General features: G+C 48.5%; 1 non-coding gene across 1 annotated transcript; it reads left to right on the forward strand.

Annotated features, from left to right (window-relative positions):
• The first annotated feature begins 24,401 nt into the window (after positions 1-24,401).
• On the forward strand, positions 24,402-24,508 carry LOC125147132 (U6 spliceosomal RNA). The gene has a single exon (XR_007145024.1). It is a non-coding gene; the product is annotated as a U6 spliceosomal RNA (small nuclear RNA).
• Positions 24,509-24,783: the final 275 nt, after the last annotated feature.

Consider the following 24,783-nt stretch of genomic DNA (forward strand, 5'->3'; position numbering starts at 1 on the left):
CCGCGGAAGCCCGTTCCCCTGAGGTTCGTGTGACGTTGCTCTTGCCCTGGCAGTTGTCGTCACCGAGATGACAGAGTGAGTTTGCCCGCAGGAGTTGTGCAGGGCCACTGCTCGCTTCAAAGGCGAGAAGTCCCTTATTTAGAAAAAAAAAGCGGAAAGCAACCAGATACAGGATCTCCAAGAGCATAATAGCGGGACGCAGAAAAATCACTACGGAGCCGACGGGCCGCGCTTGACCCCTAAGTGGACAACACAAAATCCTGGAAGCCAGTTTCCCAACGACACGTTTGTGACATGCCAGGGCTCTCTGGTTTTCTCTAGGGTAGCGGTAGGGCTCTTAGATAGAAGAGCTAAATGAACGCCCGTTTGCTTTAATTACAAGGATAAGGAGAGGCGGCTGGAGGCCGCAGGCCGGCCTGGGAAAGGGCGTGGCCTTGGGACCGGGTCAGCCGCCCAGCACCCCGCTGTGTGAGCCCCTTGTTTAAATGTCCTGTCCGCTACTTCCTCCAAGTGGGAGGAAATTCAGCCTGTTACTTGGCTGCGGAGAGATTACGTCGGAGGGTGTGTGCAAACAACTGTGCCGCAGCCTCATGACTGAAGCACCTGCGGAGGCCTCACCTCCTCACATCGTCGGTGAGGGTTTCGTCTGTGACCTAGGAGTTTGCGGGAGGGGGCAGGCTCTGATCCAGTACGCTTGTCCTCATAAAAGGGGGAAACGTGGACACCTGGTCAGGCACAGAGGGACACGCCGTGGGGAGAAGCCTGGACCAGACTCTTCCCTAGCGCCTCCGATGGGAGCATGGCCCTGCCGACACCTTGACCTCGGACTAATGACCTGCAGAGGCGGGAGCAGTGGGTTTCTGCTGTCTCAGCTTCCCAGTTGCTGACACTTTGCGGTGGCAGCCCCGGGAAACGAACGCACAGGGGCCGAGAAAGCAGGGAAGGGGGCGCGGATTTGGCCCCCGTTACGAAGACGCTGGCTGTTTCCCCGGCTCGAGCCACATGGTGCCCCGCGCAAGCCAAGCGTCACTTCCCTGAACGCCACGGTCCTCGAGCCCCACTGAAGGCAGGGGCGGTCCACGCAAAGGGGCGCTTTTTAGCAGCTGCCTTGTTATTTCTCTATTAGATCTATAAAAAGACTAGAACATCTTGAAGATTGGGAAAGCGTCTGGGTGCAGCATAGCCAAGGGGCCCCACCCCCCAAAGAAGCGTTCTGAACGCATCTCTGACATCACAGCCTGTAACAGTGTATAATTATACGAGATATTATTAAATTGTAAAAGGCAGAGCAGGAAAAACATGGGCTTGGGAAGCTTGGTCTCCTGCGGCCGTAACCACAAGCCTCTCCGATGACTGACACTGTGTTTACAGAGAGAATGTCGCGGGGGCTCTCTCCTGCCATCACCGTAATGTGAGACCCGTCGGGAAACATGCCGAGGTGACAAGCTGGCATCGAAAAGAACATCATCTTATCTGGTAGCTAATGTTTTATTTGCATTAGGATGTGGTAAGATTAATTGTTCGGTTTTAATAAAGCTCACTGGAAACTTAATGATTCCTTCCTTCCTTCCCATTTTCTTCCATGACTCTCTTCTGGTGTCTGTAATATAATTATTCACAGGCTTCAGCTAATGATGGGTTTAGTTGAGCGAATCTGGGGTTTGAAAACATTGTGACTATGCAGAACCTGAACCTGTGGAATAGCCGGTTTCTCGGCCTATTCTTGGGGGCAGGGTCACTGTGCGTGGACCTGGGCTGAGGGGGCTGTCCTGTGCGTCTAGCAGCATCCCTGTCCCCATCCACCAGAAGCCAGCAGCGACGTGCCCTTGGTTGGGACAACCAGGTATTGCCAAGTGACCCTTGCTTCGTAGGGGACAAGGTTGCCCCCGGTTGAGAACCCCTGGTTATAGGGAGGGGATAAAGGATTGTACAAAAACAAGGCATTGAGGTCGAGTGTGAGTGAAATCCTAACACCCAGAGCCGGAGGGCCAGGCAAACCAACATGCCTGGGTAGTCCCGCTCTCCCAAGTAAGCCCTCTTGCTGATTGTCCCAGGTTTACTGGATAAAATCAGACACATGGCTGTTGATAAGGCAGATATGAATGCTGAGTCGGTCTGCTCGGGCCGCCCTAACAGTTTCACAGACAAGGCAAGGGTCAGCCACAAAGGTTTATGTTCTCGCTGTTCTGGAGGCTGCAAGTCTGAGGTCCAAGCTGGTTTCTGCAGAGCCCTCTTTCCTCAGCTTGCGGACGGCCGCTGTCCTGCTGTGTCCTCACTCGGCCTTGCCTCCGTGTGCCGGGAGAGAGCTCTGGGGTCCCTTCCTCCTCCTGTAAGGATACCGAATCTTATTGGATTCAGCTCGCACCCTTACGACCTCATGTAACCTTAATCACCTCCGTGAAAGCCCCATCTCCAAATGCAGTCACGATGGGGATTAGGGCAGCAACATATGAATTTGGGGAGACACAACTCAGTCCATACCAAATGCTAAGATTGTAATTCTGCCCAGAAAATTTCCGAGATGCAATCAACCACAGGAAATCAGGGGAAAGAGCCCCACCCTCTTTAAAGAAGGTCTGCTCCTTCTAACCCCCCTCCCCACCATGGTAGCATTTATCAAGATCTCGTTGGGGGATTTCTGACCCCTTCAACTGTGGCACGTTCCCTGCTTTGTGTTCGACCCTCTGGAGCAAAAGGAATCCAAAGTGGAACAAACCAGGCTCGACTAGCCCCACGCGTGCTGTGCAGCCAGCGCTCCTGAAAGGCAGCACCCCTTCCAGTGCCTGTGGGTGTCGAATTGCCCACTTTTCCGGAGGAGGCTGCGAAGGCGAGAGAAGGGACACACGCTCTGCTCTTTGCAGTAGGAGGAAATCACTGCTCATTCGAGGCCTCTGTCAGCCGCTGGGCCAAGCCCTGGGGGTACAAGAGGGGGCCACCTCGCGGGCTGAGTCCTCACCGGACAGAGAGGAACTAAATCGCCCAGGAGTCAATGGCTGCAGACTCTTGAGTGACAAGGAGAAAAGTTCTATGGAGCCAGAAGGCCCTTGACCAGGGGTTTCGTTTCCCTTGGGGGAGGTCACAGAGGGCTTCCTGGAGGAAGGGACACAGTTGAGCTGAGATCCTTTTAAGTAAGGTTTTGCACACTTGCTTTAGAAATGTAAATGGAGGCCTTGATTTCCTCTGGGTGATTCATATTTACCAGGGCATTTTAATTACAGTGAAACAGGCTACAGTAAAATGTAATTTGGGATTATTTATTTTAAAGATTTAATAAAATTGCCCTAATTATGAATGCCCCTGAATACAAACAGGGAACATTAAAAGGGAAAAGATGATACTTCTCCTCTTTATAGAAGCACGATACCACCACGGAATGAGCTTTGCAGAGAGGTCGAGCCAGCGGCTGACATCGGGAAGGCGTTGCTCACAGGGGTCTTTGGTTTGCTGTGACCCAAAGTCCCAGGAGAGGTGTAAGAAGGGTCATTCAGGAAGGGTGGTCTGTGCATGGCAAAGAACCAAGCCATCCCAAAGTACTGGGAAGAGTGAACTCACCTTTAACCCTGGACTGAATTCCCAGCTGACAATTCTGGTCACCAATTCCAATGTGTGAAGGTTCCCCACCACCAAGCAATCTGGGACACCAGCTGGATGTCCTGCAACTCAGTTCTGACACTGTTGACCTGGAGACACCAATCACAAGGGGAAATTGTCTCCTGGGCTTCTGATGGCCCCGCTGAGGATTGCAGACTCCCACGACTGCCTCCTTGGGTTCCCCTGCTAGAGAGGCTCGCAGAACTCAGAGAAACATTTTTCTTACTAGACGACTGGTTTATTATAAAAAACACCTAACTCTGGAACAGCCAGCTATGCTTAAGAGATGCAGAGGACAGGTGAAGGGACGGAGAGCTTCCCTGCCCTCTCCAGATGTTCCCCTCTCTCTAGACCTCCACGTGTTCACCAATCCAGAAACCCCCTGAACCCCATCCTTTTGGGTTTTTACGGAGGCTTCAGTGCACAGGCAGGATTGATTAGATCATTGGCCGTTGGTGATTGAACTTGGTCTCCAGCCTCTTTCCCCTCCCCAGAGGTCAGGGGATGAGACTGAAAGTTCCAATCCTAGAATCATAGGGTTGGCTCTATTGACCACAGGGGCCCCATCCCTCTGGTGCTTTCCAGAAGGCACATCATTAACATAACAAAAGACACCTTAATTGCTCTCAGCCTTTCAGGAAATTCCAAGGGTTTTAGGAGCTCTATGCCAGGAAAAGAGAAAAGACCAAAAACTTATTTCCTGTTATAAAAATTACAATATCACCCCACCCCAATCCCATCTGTGAGATCATTCAATGCTTTGTTGGAGAGCAGCCCTGCCCAAATGAGAATGGAGTGTGGCTTCTTACCCCTTGATTCTTCACTTGGGTTGCACATTAGAATTACCTGAGAAATAATAATAATAATAATAGTAATAATAATAATAATAAAATTAAAAAGCAATTTAGCAAGAATCTTGGAGACCTCACTAAATGATTCAGTGTGCAACCAGAGCAGCGAACCCTGCTCTAGACTGATGCTCAGAGACCAACGAGTGTTTTGGACCTGGAAGACAGAGTATTCCCCTAGTGCACGGAGTCGAAGAAAGACCAAGGCTCAGAGCTTCTGGATTGTTGTCACCCTTCACAGTCACCTGGAGGAGTGTTGAAAATCCCAGTGTCCGAGCCATATCCCATATCAACGGAATTATAACCTCTGGTGGTAAAATGTGTTTTTGTTTTTGTTTTTTAACAGACAGCCCATTTGAGAACCAAGGTTGTAGACTAGGGATTCTTGAACTTGATCAGGTCATTGTCACGGTCCCCACTCCTGAATTCCAGTTCTCTGAGTCTGGGGGAGGGGCAAGAATGTGCATTTCTAGTGAATCCCAGATGCCCCGGATGCCGTTGCATGACCTTGGAGAACTAAGTTCCGGGTCAAGCTAGACCTCCTGGTCTCTTCAGCCCGGCTTTGAGCTGGTTCTGATTGGCCCCGACCAAGGAGCCCATAACCATCCAAGTGGGCAGGTGTCCACAGTACCTCAGACTGGGTGGATGTATGGCCACCTGTGGACCCTGGTTAGTGGCTCCTCAGCGGTTTCAATCTGTCTTATCTGACATCAGTCGTGGGCTGTGACTGATGAGTGGCCAGAACCAACAGGATGTCAGCCAGACGACCACCTTCCAGCCATTGGAACAGGCACGGCCAGTATGAGAGAAAGTCAAGCCTTTCAAAGCCAGTATGACTTACTCTGGATGTTTATGGCTGATGTCACCTCCCCATCTCCCACCCCACCCCTTGAGACATGCCGAGAAAATTAACCAAGGGTTAAGTTACTCAGGATAAGTAGAGATAAATTACTCAGCTGGTTAGTTTGACATTTAAAAAGCTATTTATAAAAATGATTATTTCTCAAGAAAATAAAAATAGTGAGAAACTCAAAATTGGCATTCTAGCCCAGGGAGATAATATTATGCAGAAGACATTTTGGGGTTTCCTTAGAACATATTTTGGGTTTATTCCGTGTTCTTTTTCATCACTGACATTCAGCTGTTCCTCAGGCACGAGTCCCCAATGTTAAAACTTTTTTCACCTTGTCAATTAAAAAAAAAAAGCCTATTTGTTCGTTGTTATGTCCCCATCTCCCTCGGCACTGGCTGCTTCCAGGGGTAGTTGGCTCCCCTCGGCTGTGCCCAGGCACCGGCCAGTGGAGGAGGAACAGGCATCTGAGTGTTCTGAGCGGGGGTGTTTCATGGCATTACACCGGAAGTTACGTGCTGCTGCACAAATGGGGAAACTTATTTTAGCTCTCGATTCAAGTAGGAGGTGACTCTTCTCCCGAAATCTCCTCGCGCCCTCCCTCCATCCTGTGCCCCGTGTCTTGTTGCAATCTGTCAAGGGCATAGCCAGTGGGAAGGTTCATCTTTCAAGGCGACCGCAGACATAGAATGCCCGGGGTAGGAGAGAGATTTGTAACATCACGTGGCTCCTTCCTGAGGTTCTCAAGTGAAGGCTGAGAGCCTCCGTGGCCAATAGGCGTGGGGCTACTGGGCAGTAATGTCCTTCCAACCAGTCCAGACCACATAATACGGTTCTCACTCCCATCAAGACCCAATGAGACGCTATCCACCTTGATTTGGGGGCTCTTGTCAGTGCTTTGAGGATTCTTTTTTTTTAATGTTTATTTTTTTTTAAGAGAGAGAGAGAGTGTGTGAGCAGGGGAGGGGCAGAGAGAGAGAGAGAGAGAGAGACAGAGACAGACAGTGTGTGGGTGGGGGAGGGGCAGGGAGAGTGGGAGACACAGAATCCAAAGCAGGCTCCAGGCTCTGAGCTGTCAGCACAGAGCCCAACACGGGGCTCGAACCCACAAATGGTGAGATCATGACCTGAGCCGAAGTCAGACGCTTCACTCACTGAGCCACCTGGGCATCCCGGTGCTTTAGGGAGTCTTACCAGCATCCATTCTGTATCATCCCCATTTGGTGTAAGCAGTGAGTATAGCCCATCGATATGTGGGCCAACATCCTTCACAGGTACCTTGATTGGGTTTCTAAGGTCCCGAGTTAAGGAGTCCTTCTGGGTTTGTTACACATGGGGACCTTACCTGGGGTGCTCCTGCTTGACTATTACACCCCGGCTGGTTTGCTGGGGTTGCCTAACGACACTGTCTGTCTGTGTTACACCTAACGTGGCAGATCCACACGCACCTGGAGAGCAGGTATGATAGGCTGACCCCCATGGTCACGGCCCCTTCCTGCTCGTGCCAGACTCTCCCTTTCCCTTGCCAGGAACACCGCAGTTCTGTATGCTAATGAGGATATTGCAAGATTCCAACCAGAATCTTTCTCTTTCATAAATGTTTGATTTTGGCATAATTTTAGATTCACAGAAAAGCTGCAAATGTAGCACAGAGTCCCCACCCAGGGTCACGCAGGGCCAGCACGTGCAACGTCCTGAGAGCGAGTGCCTCCATAAATTTGCATCCAGATGCCTCTCTCACCTGCGCCTGGTCCCCGCCCCGTTCCTGTGTCCCCCTCACCCGGTCCGCCCTGATGCCATCCTGCATGGCCGTGGTGTGTCGGAGATTCACGGCACCGCATTGCTGCCGACCGGACACCAGCCCTTGTTTGGATTTCCCAAGTTCCCCCACGCGTGACCTTTCTGTGGTCCAGGACCCTATCCCGGGAAGCACACTGCATGTAGCATCCTGCCTCCCCAGGTTCCTCTGGTCTGTGATGGTTTCTCAGTCTTTGTCATTTTTGATGGTTTTGAGGAGTGTTATTCAGTGTTGTAGAATGCCCCACAATGTGGCTTCTCTGAGACTTTTCTCATGTTGACACAGGGGCTCAGGGACTTTTTGGAAAGAATACCAGGAAGGTGAAGTTCCCTTAGATGGCGCCGTATCAGGGGCACACGATGCGCGCGTGACGTCACTGCGCGTGATCACTTTGACCGTTTGGTTCAGGTGGAGGGTCCGATGTCACGTTACTCGCTCCTTTCTATCCTCTGTCTTTTGGAAGTGAGTCACGAGGTCAAGCCCACACTCCAGGGGGATGAGGGTGGTGGTAAGCTCACCGGCTGGAGGGGGAAGTATTTATGCATATCATTTGGAATTCTACCTAGTCAGGGCCTTTCTGACATGTGAGTCCACCTGTTCCCTGAACTTACCCCTTTGCAAACGACAGATGACAAAGCCATCGGTGACTCACACAGCTCTCCATCAATAAGATTAATGACCACGATGGACTTTGGTATCGGTGTCCAGGGGGCCAGTGCCGTGGAGGTGACGTGGCGCTTACGCTGATGGGGTTTCTCGTGGAGGCTAGCAGGGGATTCGTGAGTCCAAGTGGATGGCCTGTTGACGTCACCCCTTTTTGGAGAACTGCACTGACCAACCTGTGGATAAAGTGCCCCAGCCAGGGACCTACCTACCACAAGGCCGGGGGACGGGGAACCTTCTCAACAATACACAGACAGCCGTAATTCACGGAGACATCGCAAGACAGTTTCCTCCAGGAAGGCGTAACTGACAACCTTCTCTTCCAAAGCTATAATTAAAGAAGCACATGAGAAACATTATCTTTCCAATCCTGCATATTCAAACTTATCTGTCACACACATATTGTTAAGCTCCTCTTAGGTCTCGGTTGTCACTTTCAAATGACTGCTTGCGCAGATCGTTTATTATGTCTTAACCCTTGAGTGCTCTTTATGAACAGAGCCTATGTCTCTCAAGGGCTGTCCAGGTCCTGGGTGCGTGCGGGTGACCATCCAAACTCACTCGACGTCTTTATCGATTGTTCCGGTCACGCACGTTGGGAGCAATCGCATTGAAAACCCAACCTTCTCAGTGCATTTTTTTTCCTATTAAGTTTTCGCACGGGAATATCGACGGTGCTATCAAAACCCGGGCCAGGGTCCAGAAGTTATAAACTGAGCTCTGCCCTGGGAGCTTAGGACTTTGTTACTCTGACTTAAGATCTCTTGATGGAGCGGCCTTTTCTTGTGATCTTTACTTCCTGTTGAGCCTCTGGGGAGGAGACGAAGCACTTTGTACCTTTACGGGGTCCTGCGGGGCGTCTCGCAGGGGAAAAGGAAGCAAGGCGGGTACTTTGTTGGGAGAGTCCTCCCAGCACTGAGCTGCCATTTGCTCTTGTCCCTGTTTGTCGCAAGTTGGTGATGTCCTGAGGTCAGGAGGGAGGGTTTGTGCCTCAATGCTCCTTGGGGGCTGGCGACATTTGGACATTCTGTCATCATATAACCCTAAAGAGACCGACACTGTAGGTCTGTTCCCTCCTGCTGGATCCACACTGCCAGTCTGGGCTAATATTGTTTTTTCAAGTCAGCTTGCTCTGGAATTGGAATATTGAGAGAAGTCCCTCTGAGATGTGGTCACGTGAAACCCTCAAAGGGGCCACCCTGATGGCGAGAAGAAACACATCTGCCCAATGTCTGAAGTTAGAGTCCAGGGGCAGAGGGGCTTACTTATTTCATCCTTGGGACCGCATTACTCTCTTTTCCCGTTTTATGGGGGAGCCGGGGTGTAGCCTTCTTCCCTCCCACCGCCGTGACCGTGACCGCTTTGTCCAGGAGACGGAGCAGAAAGGCAGCAGCCCGGGGGGGGGGTGGGGGGTGGGGGTGGGCGGGAGGGTGCAGGGCCGAGCCGGCTGGGAAATCTGTGCTCTGGATTTTATTGATTCCGCCACCTGAAAACCCATGCCCTTCTTCCGCATGACCACTGGCTCCTTCCCAAGAGTTTTCTGGGCTGACGTTAAAGTAAATGCTCTTTTCTTTCCAGACCCACGTCCTTCTTGAAAACAGAATCCCGTGAACACAGGTGGAAATGAAGGTCGGGGAGGGTTTACAAGATGCAGAGAATTCGTGGGGCCCGTCACTCTGGTGTCCCGGGCTCCTGCCTGCCTTTGCCGTTGTCGGTTGTCACGTTGCACCAGGTCACTGTCCAAAGAGCAGCTGGCTTTGGTTTGACCTGTGTTTTTCCAAGGAAGCCCTGGCTTCGAACAGGCATTCCTGTAACCACTGGCACCGTGAGGGAGCAGGACGCAGGTGCCACACTGCCTCTTTGGGAGTGTCCTCGCCAAGGACTGAGGTGGCCCCAGCGATGTGACCTCCAGGGGCGGGCCCCCAGCTCCAGGGAGCGGGCACGAGTTGTGTTTGTGCGCGCCCTTTGTCACGGTCGGCGGTGACGGGGGCTGAGGAATCGGGTTTATTACAAAGTTGATTACGCTGCTTTCGGTGCTGGTGCCACACACGTAAGTCACAGGTCAGCCTCAAATGCTGATGAGAATATCCATGGGTCACACAGGAGGCTTTTTTTTTTTTAATTGAACTTACTCACTTAAACAATGTTATCAATGTTATCCACTTGTGTTATGTAACTGAACATGCGTATTAACACTTGCAGTATTTATAATTCGACGTCAACATCACAATTCAAGATAAAATATGACCCTGGGCTAGAGAAACACTGAAGCAGACGTGAATGCCTTCAAAAGATCTCTAAGGCACTTGTCACCGAGACATGCTGCGTTTTCAACCTTGGTGTGACCTGAAATACACTCAGCTCGTCGGTAAAGAACTCTGCAGGCCTCTGTTGAATGTTCTGCAGCCAGAGACAGAGAGACTTTAAATGGCTTGTTCTTTAGCCACATTCCAGAAATTTTTTTTTATTTGTGACATAGAAACATGAAATCCTCAGGCTGTAACAATCCCTGGGCGTCTCCCCCGTCCCCTGCCCTGTGCCTCGTTTCACAAATGCACAACCCAAAGCCCAAAGGAAGGCAGGTGACTCACGGAGGCCACAGCTAACGAGGGTGTTGGAAAGCACAGCGGTGGGGTCCCCATTTGTACAGGGAGCTGCTGGCCTCAGAAACGGCCTCTGGACCGTTTGGACCCCCCAGCTCCACTCCCAAACCCTGGAACTCTCAAAGATCCTTTTCTTTTACCTGGAAATTTCTCTCTCACAGTTTGTCAATATCCAGCCGCGTCCTAAGAATGTTGGGCAGAAATAAATCTGCCAAAAGGTCTGTTATCGCAAGCAGCTTTGCTCATTATCTTTTGCTAACGCAGTCCTGCTCTGAAACCACCTGTATCTGAATGGGACAATGGCAAGGTGCCCGGTGTCTGGAAATGGAACCTGATGTGTATGTACGAGATGGCTTGGGGAACCAATACTTGTCATTGAGATTCTGCAGCCTGATGAACAGTATTTTAAAATCAACAAAATTTTCAACTCATTTGCGGAACAAATGCCCCATGTAAACGTGCACCACAGAGTTCCATGCAAATACTCCAAAGGAAGGGTAATCTCCCCAAATTAAATTAAATTATATCCTGGAAGCATTGTCTTTTTTCCCCAGTGTATATCACTGAAAACCAAGTAGAGGAATGTTCGTAATAGAAGGTAGGATACATAAAGTGTCAGAATCTGGAGTGCATTTCTGAGAAAAGAGAATGAAAATAATGATTTCTCAGAGCAGTGGGGTTGAGGACATGCCCATCCTTAAGATCTTAAGAAGCACTCCAAGTTACTTATCACTACCAGAATAATGGCAAAAATCATTAATTAACATCCTCTCCCACCAGCTGGTTGTATGACCTTGGTATTGCACTTTGGAAACTTCCTTGGGCTTCCTTTTCTTCATCTCTGAGATTAGAGCTTAAATCAGTGACTACGAAGTCACTCCCATCTCTAAGATTGCACACCAGCAAGGAAAGCAGTCTGGTTTTACACATAATTTGAGGAATGTTGATATAAGGAAGCAAAGGAAGCCGTAAGTAGCAGAGAATGCGTTTGAGGACAGTCTACATCCCCATTTTGATATAATTAAAGAGTTCTGTTTCATTTGGGTTCAAATCTTTTCATGCTAAGAGTGCTGTGGTTTTCGTCCCCATCAGGGATCCCAGTGAGGTTTCAGCTGCATCGTGAGCTGGGAAATCCAGACGGGCTTGCGGGCTGGGCTTGAATTCCACTGGTTTTGTTAACTGCAGAGAAATATCTGATTCGATTTCCTCCCTCCTTACTGTAAGGGATGTTGACGTGGTTGCTGGACATGCTGTACTTTCGTAAGGGTCAGATCCTCCTCTGTCTCCCAGGAAGACTACCCCATCACAAAAAGAATTTATTTCCTAGTTAGCAACAATAACGACAGCACACATAAAACAAGTCTCCATTACCTCATCGACATCCCTTTTTCCAAGTCGCATTATTTTCTGAAGACACTCACTGAAATATCTGAAGAGAACTCCAGCTAGTTAGTCCTGGGAACTGGTTTCCCAAGCAGCAGACTCTGCCTTCTTGCATTTGGGGCCCATCCCCAGCATGAGGAAGTGCCCCCCACGTATAATGAGCTTCGAGGCAGCTTTGTACTTAATTGGGAATGGGTGAGTAGGGACCAAGTGATGTGGCAGCCTCTGCCAGTGGCTAGAAAGACCAAGGCAGATGAACAGGAAAAGGAAGAAACAGCAAAAGACATATATGAAAGCAAACAGAGATAATACAAGGAATAAAAGAACACTTCTTTGTGTGTGAAAAGAAACCCCCCCCCCCACCATTTTGTACGCTCATAGATTCAATATATATGTGTGTGTGTGTATATATTGCTTCTGCTAAGCAAGAAAAAGGTTTTACAGGAAGAGGGAGCAATCAGAGGATAAGGAAAAGCTTTTAAAGTGAGAAATAATTGTTGAGAAATTTCAAAAATCAGGGAAGGGTAGGGGGACAAAATAGAGATCATCTTGTCAGGAGAATAAGAAAAAAGAGATAAAATATATAAGAGGAAAAAAACCCCAAAAGACCCGAAGGAAGAATGTATGAGGTTCAATATGTGACTAGCAGGAATCAATAAAAGAAAATAGAGTGGAGTTATATGAAAAATAGAGATTGAGAATTGTCCAGAATAAAGACAGGAGTGTTCAGACTGAGGCAGCCCATTGGTTGGTTTCTCAGTGGCACAAGTGGGGAGACCTATACCCAGACCCATTTTCAGGAGACCAAGGGTGCAGCAAAGTTCTTGCTAGGAACATAAGCGGGTTTGAAATAAGATCTCTTCTTATCCATGGTGGGTGCTAAAACACTACCAATCTGAAGGAAGGTGACTGGAATTTCTCTACCCAGCCAAACTATCAAAGTAGAAAGTGAGAAGGCAGGGCGGAAAAAGGTGCAGATGTGGAAGGATTCCCAAATGTTATCTACGAGTGTTCTTTCACTGAGAGCTCCTTGAGCCTGAATCAAGCGGGGAAGGAAGACAGCAGGGCCAGAGGACAGAGGGTCCTGCCCCCCAGCAGGGCAGCCCCAGGGCAGTCAGGAGCAGGAGGCTGAAGAGCCCCTGGAGGGTGTGCCTGGGCGGAAGGAGGATGTGACCACAGAGCTCGACTGCTGGAGAGTTTGAGGGGAACAAGAATGGAAAAGACACAAAGAAGGCAACGGGTTCAAAGGCGTTGGAAACTCCAGAGAGAGTGCAGTGAACAGTAGAGCAAAAAAGGATATCAAAGCACACCACCCAGCTGCATGTAAACATGATTTCTCAGTCTGGGGCGGATAATCACTGCTGCTGTATAACATTGGGAACCAACTCTGCAGATGAAGTCAATGAAGCCCCGAAGGGCTCCTGGGGTAGGGGACAAGCCGCCACCGCCTCACAGAGTCCGGGTGAGTGGTTTGTACCAGACGGAGCATGAAGTGCGAGCAAATTCCTCAGGGTTACAAAGGAAACAATAGGAAAACTAAAAATAGTGATGCGCTTGGTTGGGAGCGGTGGTAAGGCAAACTTAAGCTAAACCCTCTGATCGCAGTGGAAAACACCGACACGTAACACTGAAGCTGACAAATGAAATAATGCCAAGCAGAGCACATTTCATAGAGATACGGGGGTAACGTCTAGAAGAGGGAAGGACCACAGGGAGGGGGTTGGGAAGCACGGGGCGGGGGACTGCCACCCTTTATAAGTCCGCTTGTACTATTTGAGTATTTTTTCTGTGCATTGCATTATTGGGTAGCAATCGTAAAAAAAAAAAAAGTGTGTTCAATAACTTAAAAAAACAAGAAGGCCTTTACCAGGTTGCCCTGGGTTGGGTAGGGGGGCAGATGTGGGATTCTCTGCTCTGTACTAGAGATTCTGTTACGACCTGAGTTTTGGTCAGAATTTCATGTCCTGTTTCCAGCCCCCACACTGGGAGATTCCTAGCCTTTCTGACCCTCGCCCCCGGCCTCAGAGGCTTTGATTTTTAGTGTCTGACTGGGCTTGTCACCCTGTAGCTGAGTGAGGAAAAAGCTAACCCTAAAATTAAGGGTTATTTTTACTTAAGAAAATTAAGAAATAAAAGATTATTTCTCACGCAAGTGTTCGGTGGCTTTCTCCACTCTGGACATCCCCACCAACACACACACACACACACACACACATACACACACACACACACACACGCACGCACACGCACACACACACGCATTCCCATCTACATGCATACATGCTCTCTTGTACTGTCTCACACAGACTCACAGATACACACATGCATACACACACATTCACATATACCCACATTCACACACCCTCACATCATGTCTCCACACGCACACACAGGTCATGCCCTGAGGGGACTCTTCAGAACTGTGTCCGACTCACGTCCGAGGAAGCTGACACCAGGGCTCCCCGGGGCACCTGAATGCAGAACTCATCAGCCGTGAGTCTTACAACCCCTGGGCTTACAAAGAGCTTCTGGCAAATCTGTGTGTGGAGACAACGCTGTTTACATTCAGAGGGATCCCATCAAGAAAGAAGACGTTACAGAGGAAAGAGAATAGAAGAATGAGGCCAAGAAGCTGCACAAGATGTAATAATAAAAGGAAAAACAGATTTCCAAACTTAATGACAGGAACATATGTAAAAAGGCCTGCCATAGAGGGGTTCCTTAATACTGTTAACTTAAAAAAAGTCCCTGTCCCCAATTTAGAATCTATAAATAGTGTTAAGCTTTGAGAAGTGTTAATTCGCCCTCTCAAGAAATGGGAATTCATATGCTATTCCCAAAATATGGACTTTTAAAAGCCAGCAATGATTACAGAAGCCAAAATAAAATATATACCTTGGAATGGATTATCGATCAGAGTGGTTTATGAGTTAAGTACAAAAGTCCTTTGAGAATTTAGTGGCCAGGCATTTCTTAGTTCAATTTGCTGTCGTGATTATGCAAAGAAATGTTATTTATACTTTCAATCAGAACCAAAGCTGGATAATTTCTGCAATGATAATGCTGGTGAAATATATTCTACTCAGATCAACAGACTGGAGATTAACATGTAAAGAGTGAAGGCTAAGAAATCACAGCTCCTGCGTGATGATGTTCTTGCCGTGAATATACATACATAATTCAGCAGAGCAGACACCACGAGTAGACCCATGACACTATTTTAATGATTTTTTCAAAGCAATTTTACATGGCTAACAAATTATTAGATCTTTATCCAAGATTTGGAGAAGGTATGGTATTGAAATGAGAGAATGGCCAACTCTTAACTACCAGGGCAGCTACTGCCAAATGTTTCCAGGCATTAGGAATATTGTCCAATGTGGGGAGGCGGCCCTGTCCATGTGGGGAGGGGACACTGTCCCATGTGGGGAGGAGGTGCTGTGAGCCAGCCTCAGTGCCCAGGGTACATCTTGACTCCCGCTGGTGAGAGCCAGGCAGTGAAGGACAGCAGGATGAGCTGTCTCTTGGCGACTGGCATTTACTTCACATAATAAGAATGCGTTGAAGTGATGGGAGTAAAAAGTCATACAATGCAAACAAAATTAGTGAACATTTGAGTCTGGGGAAATCCCACACGTAGTCGTGGCCTGGCCATCCTCGCTTACAGGCAAGTGGACACAAGCCCCCACCTCAAGTGGGTTCCTTAAACTCTGATTGATGTTGGTCCAATGTCAGATGCCCAAATGCTTGAAGCTCCCACAGAGATGCTCCAAGTGAAATATCTCAGGTCAGAATTCCTGCCCATGGATTTTTTAACGCTTTCTGGAGACCCCACTTCCTCAAATTGCAGGGGTGCTGACAAGAGTGGTGATACTGGGGTCTCGGGGTAGCAGGGAATGAACTCAGGGCACAGTCAGGGACATCCTAAATGGCTTGGATATGGATGTGTTCTTCTCCCCTCTCACGGTGCTCTGCCGGGACCTGCTCCTGCTGGACAGAACCAATTGACCTTGAGGTGGCCCCAGACCTGCATCAACATTCCATTTTTCTGATTTTATAAAGGAACATGGCTGTGATGGTTAATTTTATGTGTCACCTCGGCTGCACCAATGGTGCCCCGATATTCTGTCAAACACTATTCTAGGTGCTTCTGTGAGAACAGTTTTAGATGAAACGAACATCTAATTTAGTAGACCTTGAGTACAACAGGTTCAACAGACCTTGAGTACAACAGACCTTGAGTACATCCATTATGTGGATGGGCTTGATCCAATCCATTGAAATCCTTAAGAGAAAAAGACTGTTTTCAGAAGAAGAGGGAATGCTGTCATCAAACAGCTGTTGGACCTAAACTACAGCACCAACGCTTCCCTAGTCTCCAGCCTACTGGTCTACCTGCAGATTTTGGACTTGCTAGCTTCTGCAATTACGTGAGCCAATTCCTTAAAATAAACTCTGTCTATCTATCATCATCTATCACTCCAGCCATCCATCCTATCAATTCTATTTCTCTGGAGAGCCCTAATACAATGGGTACAATGGCGTAAACATAGGATATTACGTTAGGTCTGGTATAGCACCTGGGCGTCAACTTCATTTGTATTTTTTTTTAAGTTTATTTATTTATTTTGAGAGAGAGAAAGACCAAGTTGGGGGTGGTCAGAGAGAGAGGACAGAGTGAAAATCCCAAGCAGACTCTGACAGCACAGAGCCCCATATGGGGCTCGATCCCATGAACTATGAAATCATGACCTGAGCCAAAGTTGGATGCTCAACTGACTGAGCCACCCAGGCGCCCCCATTTGTATTTTTTAAGAGAAATCTATAAACAACATACAAGCTCACTCATATTAAAAAAGATTATAACTGACCCTCCAACAGTTCAGATCTTGCTGCTAAATGAAATGACCACACCCTTAGGTTTTTAGGCACGTTGAGATTTGGAATTGTGTATGAGGAATGTGGGGCTGCATTCCTAGCTCACAGGTGATCCTCAAGACATCTTTGTCATGTAGCCTAATTCCAGTTTTCAGGGGACAAAACTGAGGGTCAGAGAGGCTAAGTTCCTTGCCTTGGGTCCTAACTAGTAGATGACAGGAGGCCCCAGGGCCCTTGGCTCCCTACCCCCCCCCCCCCCCCCCCCGTCTGCCGCGTCAGAACTGCAGCAAGGATGTCCTCCCACAGTCTGGATATTACTTCACAAAAGACCACCCCCCCCCCAACCTGCTGATGAGAAGAATCTATAGCTAAGAGGTAAAGGACGTGGCCACGAGGAAGAGACTCTGTTGTGTATTATCCAACCTGAGGCACTTCTATCTGGGACCAGTGCTCAACTGAGTGAGACTTAGGTACAACCAGGGTAAACAGGGCTCTCCTGGACTAATGGGAAGGTCTGATCCTTCCAACTTAGGGGGAATTAACAGGCATGTAGGGCCGTGGGGTGGATGGTATCCAGTCTTGCGACAGTGACTGAGGACTAGTCGGACTATTGTTCCTAACCCTTAGTTCGTCTCTATAAAGAATGATGCATCCCCCTCACCACCACATTTCCTCCCAGAGCAGCCTCCTGGGAGGCATGTGCGCTCCCTTCACTGGGCTTGGCTGGGCTGTAAGATGCTCTGGTTACTGGGATGTGAGTGACCAGACATTTGCCACGGCTGAGCAGAGGCCTCGCATGTGATCCTGTGGTGTGGCCCAGGCTCTGGGGCTCCCGCCTTCCACCGTAGGAACAGCACGTCCCAGAATGCACTACCTTTTTAGCCCGGGTTCTGGAATAAGACCGGAGTTGTGCCAAGCAGAGCCCAAAAGAGCCAAGTGAAGCCAAGTCATGGCTGCCTTGTCCCCGCCTCGTGTCTCATCAGCAGGAAATAACTGTTTCCAGTGCAAGCCACTGACATGTGGAGGCTGCTTATTGCCACGGCAAAAGCTGAAAAGTACAAATAATTTGGTTGCAAGTCTTATTTTTTCTTGGTTGTCGGCTGCTCTTTTTCCCGGGTAAACTCGGTCAGTGATCTCCTAGGAGTAATGAGGGGCTGATTATTGTCATGTACTGTACTCTCACGTCCCCGAAGTGGGCATTCTTTCTGTCTTACAGATGCCCGTGGATACAGGTGCAAGGGTCCTCTGCTGGAGACCTCCCCGTGGGGGCTCCACCGTGAATTTCCTCCAGCCGGCGAGCACGGAAAGTGACTGAATGCAGGGAGTGTGGTGCACGGAATCTACAGCTGGGCCGCAGAAGGAGCTTCTAGGCAGGAATCCCAGAACCCGCTCCTGAACCCAGAAGCCCCTGCTCTGTCTTGCTCTGGAAGGCTTGGCAGCTCCAGCCGATGCGGATGGCGTGGGAAGCTGTCCACAGCTCTAACGCTCTACCCCCGCTCAGGGCTGCCCCGCAGGGTGGATGCCACAGGCACGCCACCCTTCTCCCTGCTGAACTCCATTTCAAGTTGATCTCTCGTGTGACCTCTTTTCATGGGTGGGACGTTGTCTTCTGCGGGCAAGTCTGGGAATCATTAAGTCCAGTTTTGCAGCCTCTCCATGAGACGATGGCAGACTACCTGTATAGATGTCCATCTCGTTTCTTTTTCTCTCCGTGTCTCTTCCTCGTCCACTCTCATTCTTTCTTCGATGCTGTAATTACAAATATGGAGGGCACCTTGACATGCCCAGCTAAGCCACCCCCTCCTTCTCTGCACTGCCAAGCACGAAGCATCTTGGATGAACAAGGCTCTAGCTATGTTTCTCAAGAGGGTACTGGTGGTATTCTGGGAGGAAAACCCTTCCTTGTGGGGGACAGTCTCACAGTTGTTAGCATCCTTGGTCCCCCACCTACTGTGTGCCCATAGTGTTTCCCTGGTAGCAGAATACTGCTCCCCCGCAAAGGTATCTCAGACTTGTATGTTAGGTTGTGTGGCGAGGGGGAATTAAGATAGCAGATGGGAACAGGGTTGCTTATCAGTGGATCTCAGTTGGAGGAGTAGCTCGGATTCTCCAGGTGGGCTCAGTGCAATCACTGGGTTCTAAAACGTGAGAGCAGGAGGCAGGGGGCTCAGAGGCGTGGAAGGAGATGTGAGGACAGAAGCAGAGGTCAGTGTGACGTAGCTGCTGGATCTGAGGCTGAGGGACAAGCTGTGAGCTCAAAAATGTGGACAGCCTCTGGGAGCTGGAAAAAGCAAGACTTCAAGTTCTGCCCTGGAGTGTCCAGGAGGAATGCAGCCCCTTAACGCCTAGGTTTTGGCCCCCTCAGGTTTGTGTCCAAGGGCTGCCCTCCAGAATTGAAGAGAACGAGTCTGCGTGGTTCTGAGCCACTGTTTGTAGCAACAGGTTTCCAAACTGTCCCCGGGAAACAGCAGTCCTTGCAAGGAACCATTTTATTTGGTGTTGAGAAGGTAAAGTAGCAGGAAAAGCTTTCAAATTCCCTTGCAAATAGCTTCTTCCCCCGCCCCTCAGCCTGCCTCTCCCCCTAAAGTGCACACACGTCACTTCTCCCCCATGGGAAGGCTTTGCTCCGGGAGACCAGATGCCCCTGCTTCCCCAGGGTCCCAAAGACGAGACTTCTCAACCTTTAAAGAGTGAGTCTTTAACTCTTTCACAGGGATGGCAATAATGAACGTGAAGGCTTTGAAAGCTGACCGAGTGTTGGGTTGGAACCGCTCCTTCTGACTCTCTAGACTCTTCCATCCCAAGACGCAAGAGAGATGGCCAGCCCATAAGCTCAAGCAACAGACAGGTATTGTGTGCCAAGGATTTGCTAGGCCTGTAAATGCGGACACGGGTACGCGGCCCACCTCCAAGCCTCATCTGAAGAAGACAGGTGGGCTGTGTACCCCCCATATCCTAGTCCGCCACTGGTTAGCTTGCCCGCACCGAGGCTGGATCTCAGGCCTCCTTCTCAGGGCTCCTCTGCTGGAGACTAGTGTATTACTGGGGTTTCTAGGGAGCAGCCCATGTGCACTGACAAATCCAAGATGCCACTTGGCCCTCCTTCTCCGAGTATGGATGGCACCACTTACCAATCTTCCCCGCTGGAATGCGAGTTAGCAGGGGGCAGGAACTTTGGCAGACGTGTTCCCCCAAAGTGTTCTGCCTTGCCCTGTGGTGAGAAAGGAGAATATGGCAAAAATGTATAAAGAATCTCATATCTCCCTGCCCATGATGATTAACTGTGTGTGTCAACCTGATGGCTGAGAGGTGCCCAGATAGCTGGTAAGACATTATTTCTTGGTGTGCCTGTGAGGGTATCTCCAGAAGAGACGGGCATTTGAGTTGGTAGCCTGAGGGAAGACCACCCTCATCAATGTGGGTGGGTATCATCCAATCTGTTGAGGACCTGCATAGACCAAAAAAGGTGGAACAAGGGCAAATTTGTTCTCTGCTCGAGCTGAGACATCCACCTTCAGATCACTGCGATTAATATGATGCCACATTACCCTTCCTGTCCTAAAGATAGTGACTTTTTTCTCTCTCTTATTCCAAAAGTCCAAGGTAAGTAGTCCAGTGTAGTGGGGCAGCTCTGCTCCACTGGGCATTCCAGGACTCATGCTCCTTCTGAGTCATCATTCCTCCATCCTCGAGGGCTCCAATGCCACTGGCGGCATGAGGCGATTTCCAGATGAATTCACTTTATTTATTAAAAAAAAAATTTTGGAGTTTATTTATTTATGAGAGATAGAGACAGTGCAAGTGGGGGAGGGGCAGAGAGAGAGGGAAACAGAATCTGAAGCAGGCTCCAGGCTCTGAGCTGTCAGCACAGAGCCCGACGTGGGGCTCGAACTCACAAACCGTGAGATCATGACCTGAGCCGAAGTCGGACACTTAACCTACCAAACCACCCAGGCACCCCCACCATTCACTTTAAATGGATTAAAATACGGTAATTTCAGTTCCTCGGCTGCACTAGTCACATTTCAAGTATCCAGCGTTCACCATCTGGGTCAGCACAGATCTAGAGCTCACTTCCTTCCTTCCTTCTTTCTTCTGGTGTCAGACCTGAACCTTTCTGGATGGTTCTTCCAGCCTTTTCTGGTTCCCTCCTCATTTCCTCTCACAGATATTTCCCCTAAAAAAGTTCTTGCATGTTCAATCCCCTCTTGGGACCCTCTTCTCAGAAGACCTGTTTGAGCAACAGTATCGCCACTTTTAGAAGGTTAAGGAGGTTAACAGGGGTCCTGCTGTCCTGGGCATTCACTCACCATGTCCGTTCAAACTTGTATCGACCCACATCGTGTCCTCTCTTAGCTCTATCTTCCATAGCAGAGAATTGTAAGATATTTTTACTCAGTTTCCTGACAAAATCTGCTTCCTATTTGCTTATTTCAGATGCTCTTTGCTGCTGGACAGCATCCCAGTTCTCGGTCTTTCTGGATCAGAACTGGAAGTAGGTGTTTCAGGTCCACGTGCACTGTGACTTCCTGCCAGGCAAGACTTTGTTTTCTGGATCATCACAATTAGAAGAGCATCCTTGAGCACAACTCATTTCTCTCTGGGGCGTTTAAGACAAACTTGGACTTCAGCTGGATGTCATTAATTTTTACACAGGGCTATGAGACATCAGGCCTCCCATGGGTGCCAGAAGAACTAGCAGGGTAAAAACAGGTACAAAGTCTTAACAGTTTATGTTCCTCTGTTTGTATGACTTGCTAAAGAGTTAGATGCCTCACTCTATCCATCCCTAATTCTGCAATGTTATCCTGCCCTCTCTTGAATTTGTGTCATGTTTTGCATAGAAACTTGATTATGAAAGTTAACTGCATGCTTGCATTTCCCGATTGGCTCATATGCCAATCTGTAGGCCATACGAGTATAATCTTATCTTGTTGCTTTTCAAATCTTGGTCACAGGTTGATTACACAGAATTCTAGATAGATCCACAAACGTTGCATAGAAAAGAAAACAGAAGAACTATCTTAGGGTTTCTCAACAGTTCTTAGTGTAAAAACATGAGACAATTTCTATTTTTTATTGCATAACGCATTCCCTCTCTTTGACATGCGAACCTAATAGAATGAATGGAGTATCTAATTGATTTCAACACTCATGCGCTAATGTGGAACTTGGAGGAAAAACAGTATCAGCATCCTCTACCAACTGGAATTATCCTGCCTCCCAATTTTGTCTTTAGGGAAAACCTTCTGGCTCACATTTGGCCATGTATAGTTCAAATTATAGTAGCTTCCTCTTAGGGTTATGAAGAATAAATAAAATGATCTATATAAAATGCTCAGTAGAGTGCTAGATACTACCATTGTATGATCATGACCACCATCATCACCATCAAAACAACAGAGTTGCAAATCTTCCCTTCTGCTAGAACTGCTAATGTGCTGAAATCCACAAAATGAAAAGCAGAAACCACTTATTTCGCCCTCTTGGTACAATAGCTGCTTTTTTTTTTTTTTTAATTTAACTTAAGCCGAATCTGGTTCTCAGAATAAATTAGAGTGAATGGCAAAAAATGTCCCAAATGGCATCAGTAAGGGTCATGAGTGCTGATAGAGGAATAATGGGAATGAAAAAAAAAGAAGGACGAAAAAAACAGCCTCCAGATCCCAAGGTCACGAAGTATTAGAAGTTAGGAAATTTCCCAGGGGCGAACCAAGTCAGCTTCAGAGGGAAAACAAATGGCCAAGTGTACGGGCAGCAGCACTCTGTGGGTTTCTGCAGGCAGCGTCCTAACAGGTACATCCTCTGACTTGCTGGGATTTTCTGACTTAATTCCATTTACATCTGGAGCCTGGGGTGCTTCCATTTCAAAACATTTCTTACCACAAATCAACAGCACTCAGGATGCTAAGTAAAAAAGCAGCCACTGTTTAGTTGTTTAAGGAGACAAGGGAAAATTTTGGTGCCGGGTTTCATGGGTTGGAGATGCTTTGGCTTCCAGCAGAGAACAGTAGTCAACAGAACAGTAATTTTGGATTAAGTGATCCAGAAGAACTTTTATTTTATTTTATTTTATTTTAGAGAGAGAGAGCATGCATGCATGAATGGGGGAGGGGGCAAAGGGAGAGAGAGAGAGAGAGAGAATGAGAACCTTAAGCAGACTTTGTGCTCAGTGCAGATCAGCCCCAAAGGGGCTCGATCCCATGACCCTGAGATCATGACCTGAGCCAAAATCCAGAGTGAGACACTCAACCGACTGAGCCACCCAGGTGCCCCCAGAAGTACTTTTTAACTCTCTTGTATTTAATGGGCCTCAATGGTTCCATTTGGGATGGTTTTAAAAGTCTGACTTTATAACCTTCCATTTCTTTTTTTTTTAAGTTTATTTATTTTGAGAGAGAGAGAGAGAACAGGGGAGGGGCAGAGAGAAGGAGAGAGAGAGAATCTCAAGCAGACTCTGCACTGTCAGCACAGACCCCAATGACAGCCTCGAACTTGCAAACTATGAGGTCATGACCTGAGCTGAAATCAAGAGTCAGAGGCTTAACTGGCTTAACCAGGGCACCCCACAACCTTCCATTCTTGCTCTCACTCTAGCCCATGCAAACAGGAGGAGAGGGGAAGGAGAAAAGTCTATGGGGATGAAATTGGTAATTGGCAGACTAATCACGGATCACAAAAGTGTCGGGACTGATAGCACGGTTGTACTCATCGCGATCTGGCCCTGAGTTAACCACCCTGTGGTCACAACACAGAAAGCTAGGGCTAGTGTTCCTGAACAAAAGAGGAAGGTGTTAGGGATTGAATTTTTTCCCCCTCGCCCAAAGATACCTAAAACCCAGTACCTCCGAATGTGACTTTATTTGGAATTAGGGTTCTTCCAGATGTAATCAAGTTAAAATAAGGTCATTTGGGTGGGCCCTAACCTGATCTGACTGGTGTCCTTATAAAAGGGGAAATTTGAACACAGACACACAGGCCAAGTGTTGTGTAAACATGAAAGCAGAGATTAGGGTGATGCTTCGACAAGCCACGGAATCCAAAGATGACCGGCAACCACCAGAAGCCAGGAGAGAGGCATGGAACAGATTCTTCTCACAGCCTCAGGACCCAGCCCTTGCAACACCTTGATCTTGCTCCTTATAGACTCCAGAACTGTGAGACAATACATTTCTCTTGTCTAAGCCCCCTGTCTATGATATTTTGTTACAGCAGTGCTAGGGAACTAATACAAAGGGCAGCATGATCACAAACTCGGGGCACCTTAATTAGGAAGGACCAGAATAGCAGAGCAGAACAGGAACCCCACCTCAGGACAAAGCTGCTCTTAGAAGCTGGCCCCGTGGGGGGCTATCGATGCAAAATTCAGCAGACAGCAGAAAGCACTCAGGAAGCACTGGATAAAAGAACAGCGCAAATACAGGACAGGGGCGTGGCGGAGGGGCCAGAAGTTAAAACCACAGAAGCACAGATTTCTCTTAATTATTTGGAAAGCAAGTTGAGGTCCGGGTCTACCCAACAGGAGAGGGCAGCTTCCTGAGGGGTCACAGCCATAACAGGAAAACAGGCGTTTGGTTTCCTTATGCCGATTTCTTGGTTTCCTTTTCCCTCGGCCTTCGGATGATCAAAAATCATTTACAGAGTGAGTTCGCCTATGTTTGGGACACTGGGGGATGTGTAAGTGTAGAATGCTTAAATACAGCTGGGACGCTGAGGCATGAAACACGCAGGAGTGTTAAGGACAATTCAGGGGCCACGCGGAAGTTCAGTGTCAGAAGAGGCAGACAGCGATCGCTTCGGCAGCACATAGGCTAAAACTGGAACGATTCGGAGAAGATCAGCATGGCCCCTGCTCACGGATGGCATGCAGATTCCAGAAGCTTTCCACATTAAAAACGGAGGCTGATGATAGGGAGGCCACAAACGACAGCAAGGCTACGTCCATGGTTGCCGTGCAGTGGCCCAACTCCAGGGCGACGCTTAATAGTTGGGGTGACCTTGGACACCCTGGCTGTGTCCATAACTCTGATGGAAATGTTCCTGAAATTTCCTGGCTATGTCCGATGCCTTCAGGAAGTTTTTCAAGACTGTCCTTTCTTAGGTTTAGAAAGTTTCTTTCGTTCTCCGGTTTCCCAGAGGTGTTTTTGTGCTTGTTTTTGTTGTTGTTGT

This window comes from Prionailurus viverrinus, chromosome A1 (genome assembly GCF_022837055.1).
Source record: "Prionailurus viverrinus isolate Anna chromosome A1, UM_Priviv_1.0, whole genome shotgun sequence".
In the NCBI taxonomy this organism is placed as follows: domain Eukaryota; kingdom Metazoa; phylum Chordata; class Mammalia; order Carnivora; family Felidae; genus Prionailurus; species Prionailurus viverrinus.